Raw genomic sequence first — 5,069 nt, 5'->3', positions numbered from 1 at the left:
ACAGCGTCACACCAGGACTCCAGTGAGAAACAGAAAGACCATCAACAAGATGAATTTACACATTGACTATAATAATGGGATCAAACATAACAACCAGTTTGGCTATGGCACAGACCAGGCAGGGTTTCATTCTGTTGTACATAGAGTTGCTGTGAGTTGTAATCAACTCAATGGTACTTAACAACAACAGCTAATGATCACAAATGTTTCTTTATGTGTTTATTGGCTGCCTGATTGTCTTCTTTGGTTAAGTGTTTGTTGATGTCCTCTGCCCATTGTTGTTGAGGTGTTGAGCATTTCAGTAAATTTTAGATATTAGTTCATTGTTTATTATGTCATTGCAAAAAATTTTGTTCCCAGTCTGTAGGGTCTCTTTTGACTCTTCTGGTGACGTCTTTTGAAATGCATAATGTCTAATTTTTAAGTGGTTCCAGTCATCTATTTTGTTTTCTACTATTTGTGCAGTTTTAGTGTTTTTTCACAGTATTTTTTATACCATATATTCTCTAAACCAACTCAATAGCACTTACAACAAAAACACAATTCTTTAAACCTTCAAATTCACCAGCAATGTGTTGATTCAAATTCATGTTGACCCTGTATAGGGTTTCAAAGCTACAAATTTTTACCAGAGCAGGAAGTTTCATCTTTCTACCATGGAGCAGCTGGTGGGTTTGAACTGCTGTCTGTCCGTGCAGTTAGCTGTCCAGTGCTTATCCGACAGTACTACACCGACACTCCATTTAGGATCCCTAAATTTGTCTCTATTTTTCTTTGATTATCTTTATAGTTTCCGGTATTTCATTTATGTCTTTGATCAATCTTGAAGTAATTTTTGTATGTGATCTGAGATATGGATCTTGTTTCATTTTTCTGCAAATGAATATCCAGTTTCCCCAGCACAATTTGTTAAAGAAATGATCTCTTCTCCACTTAATGAGTTTGGGTACTTTATCAAAGATCAGCTGTCCATAGGTATATGGATTTACTTCTGGGTTCTCAAATCTGTTCCATTCTTTTTATGTATGCCATTGTGCCAAAATGCTGACCACCACTTGTTATATTTGTGTATCTCTGTATGCAGTAGTTACGTTTTCACCCTGCTAAGTCTTGCTACCCTTGAGTCTTGACACCTTTAAGTCTATTCTGAGCACAAAAGGCAGAGAATTCCTCAGAAAACATAAATCAGATCACAACATTTTTTATTCAACCACCCCTCCAATGGCTCAGAATAAAAACAAAAACCATCCGTATGATTTAGAAGATTCTGTCTCCTATCTTTACCTCTCTGAGACAATCCATTTTTTCCAACTCTTTCCTTATCTCTGCAGGCACACTCTTGTCAAATACACCTGACATGCTCTTGCACCAATAGATTTACATCTGCTGTTTCCCTGTGTGAGGGAGCTCTGGTGGAGTAGTGGGTTTTACACCATGTTGTTAACATCAGGGTTGGAAGTTCAAATCCAGCAGCAGCTCCATGAGAGACAGTTGAGGCCTCCATAGATATTATGGTGTTGGAAACCCTATATAGTGTCGTTATGAGTCTGAACCGATTCAAAAGCACAAAACAACAACAGCAACATTTTTCTGTGAAGAAGCCCCGTGGGGTCCAGTGGTTAAGTACTTAACTGCTAGGGTGAAAGTTGGTGGTTCAAATCCATTAGCTGCTCCTCAGGAGAAAAATATAGCAGTTTGCTTCTGTAAAGAAACCCTAGAAACAGTTCTATTCTACTAAAGGGTTGCTTTAAGTAGACATTATCTTGACATTACACAACACTTGCCTGTCCCCAAAATGCGGTTGTGTAATTATCTATATTGAAAGTTCCATGTCTTCCTAAGATCTTCAATAGAATTTCACTATCTAATGAAACTTTTTTACCACCTTCTTTTAAATTATTATCCTCCTCAACCCCTGATTTGAATTTTCTCCCTATCGTTCATGACTATCACACATTGCATATTTTACTTATTCACATTGGTTATGATTATTAAGGAGCTCTGGTAGCGTAGTGGTTACGAATCGGGCTGCTAACCTCAAGGTCGGCAGTTCGAAACTTGCAGCGTTTCCGCGGGAGAAAGATGAGGCGTTCTGCTCCCATAAAGATTGACAGCCTCGGAAACCCTGTGCAGGGTCACTATGAGTCGGAACCGACTCCACGGTACTTAACAACAACAGCAACATCTTCTTTTATTACAATATAAGGAGTTCTGGTATGATGCTACAGGATAAGCACTGGACTGCTAGCCACTACCACCATTTCTCACACACAACCACAACAGCCACTCCTCAGAAACCCTCCTATACAGGGTTGCCGTGAGTTGGAATTGACTGGATGGCACTTAACAACAAAAACCACAATTACAATATAAATTGAATGATGGCAAAGATTGGTGTGTGTTCACTGCTGTGGTGATCACAACTGATACCTTATTTGTTACTGTTGTTGTTGTTGTTATGTGCCGTGGAGTCGGTTCTGACTCATAGCGAACCTATACAGGGTTTCCGAGGCTGTAAATCTTTACGGGAGTAGAACGCCTCATCTTTCTCCCGCGGAACCATTGGTAGTTTCGAACTGCTGATCTTAAGGTTCGCAGCCCGATTCGTAACCACTACGCTGCCAGAGCTCCTTTATTTGTTACTAGCAAAACTCAAAATAATTACTGAATGAAACAATGAATTTAAAATTAGTAAAAAAGAAATGGAAAACCATGGCAGCATTAAGTTAATGTTATGGATTAGTTTTATGATGTATAGTATGTTAATGTGTTAAAGTTAATTTTCTGATATTGAATTTAATAATAAAAAAAGACATGTTTGCATGTTTCTGTTTCTCACTTTTTTTTCATTGAATTTTTTAAATTTGTGTAGGCTGAGCCATCATTTGTTCCACCATCATTTTTACTTCTTTTAATTATCTCCTTAACAATGAAACTGTTCTTTATTTTGATGGACCAATCAATTTAATAGCACACCTCAAGCTATAATGTGAAAAGAGAAAATATTCCCATTCTTTGCATATTTACTACTACAGTCATGGGCAATGAAGTGTGAATAATTGGTTTATAAGCAGTGGAAAATGTCCTCCAAGCACACCATATGAATATGGCACTGGAATATGTTGTTGTTTTGTTGCTATTGTTTTAGTTTTTGTTTTTGGTGGGCCCATTCTTTATGATGTGCAAAGATTCAATTGTTTTTGCTGTTATGTACCACCGAGTCAGTCCTGACTCACAGCAACCCTGGATAGGGTTTCTGAGACTTGAAATCATCATGAAAAAAGAAAGCCTTATCTTTCTCTCACAGAGCAGCTGGCAGGCTTGAACTGTAGACTTTATGATTCACAGTCCTATGCGTATCGTTTAAAGTCACAGCACTTCCATTCTCAGCACTAATTCTTCTCTAATTGAATACTATAAAAACATGGTCCATATAGTGCCAAGCATTCTGTCCTTCAACACTTCTGAGCACAAATGCAAACATGAGCAATAAAGATGTGTGGCAACACTTAGTTACAAGATGGTCATGAAGGAGATGCAGGATATACATGTATGAGTACTACATTATTTTTTGAGATCACCATCAAAATGAAAATACAAATTTTCATAGAAATCATGATGATTTTGGCAGACATCCCAGCACAATGAGACAGCTTAAGAAACATTTCTTATACCACAAGGATTTTGTGTTTAAAAAGCTACAGTAGATTCAATTGAAAGAGAAACAAATTTCCAGGAAATAAAAAAGACTCTTTTTAAAGAAGTGACACAGATGCCAGGGTTGATTTAGCAAGGTTGAAACCGAATAGAAAGGTAATTCAGGTAGAGAAAATTACAAAGGTAAAGAATTGGGAGAAAGAGGACCCTAGGTTTCTCAAAGAGCTTCAAAACCCTTAATGAGCTGGAAAACAGAGCGTAACAAGATGAATGCATGTCAGCGAGAAGAGACAGCCTAGATATTAAATATACACTAGGAGATGAATTGTGTCTCCTAACAAGAATTGTTGAAGTCCTAGCCTCCATTTCCTGTGAATGTAATCTTACCTCTAAAAAGAATCTTTGCAGACATAACAAAGTTAAGAAGTAATAGTGGAGTTGAGTGGACCCAAGTCCAGTGGCCAGTGACATTATAAGACAAGAGAGGTTTCAATCACAGAAGCACACAGAATGCCACATGAGTATGGAGGCAGAGAATAGAGTAAAACATACAAAGCCAAGGTATACCAAGGATTCCCACCAACAACCAGGAGATAGACGAGGTAAAGAAAAAAACAATTTCCTAGAGTTTTTAGGGATTGCATAGCCCTCTTGATATTTTTATTTTAGACTGCAACCCTCCATAAGTATGAAGGTAGCAGAACTGTTGTTTAACTCACCTAGATTTTATTTTTTATTATAGAAGAAAAATACAGCATGTTAAGAAGCAATAATAACACATGGGTATATAGGGGTTTCTGTGATTTCTATTCTGCTGAGATACATAAGGTTAAGAATGGGAATTCCAGAATATGTAGTAGTTCTCATGTAGAACCTGTACATGGATCAAAAAGCAGTCAATTCAACATAGCAGGTATAATAGTTAGCTTTCTGTGTCAACTTGGCTAGACCACGATTTCAAGAGGTTTATCAGCTGTGATGTGTTTAGTCCCATGGCGATGAAACTTAACACAGGCATCTCTCTATGATGAGAGGCTATGAGTAGCCAAGAAATTAAAAAATGCTTTGACTGATTGGGGTTGTGGTCTGCTTCTAACCCATCCAATGGGCACATGGGAGAGACTTTCTTGCTTTCTTCATCTGGGGATCTGGGACTCTACAGTTGTAAGATAATAAACTTCTCCACAGTTATGGTGTTGGAGGAGAATACTGAAAGTGCTGCCAAAAGAACCAACAGATCCGTTTTGGAAGAAGTTCAGCCAAAGTGTTCCTTGGAGGCCAAGATGGCCAAACTTCATCTCTCATACATCGGACATATTGTCAGGAGGGACCAGTCGCTGGGGAAGGATATCATGCTTGGTAAGGTAGAGGGTCAGAGAAAAAGAAAAAGACCCCCCCAATGAGATGGATTG

The sequence above is a fragment of the Chrysochloris asiatica genome, unplaced genomic scaffold, assembly GCF_000296735.1.
Source record: "Chrysochloris asiatica unplaced genomic scaffold, ChrAsi1.0 scaffold00270, whole genome shotgun sequence".
Lineage (NCBI taxonomy): Eukaryota > Metazoa > Chordata > Mammalia > Afrosoricida > Chrysochloridae > Chrysochloris > Chrysochloris asiatica.
The sequence above is the reverse complement of the archived record's forward strand: the minus strand, read 5'-3'. Positions refer to the sequence as shown.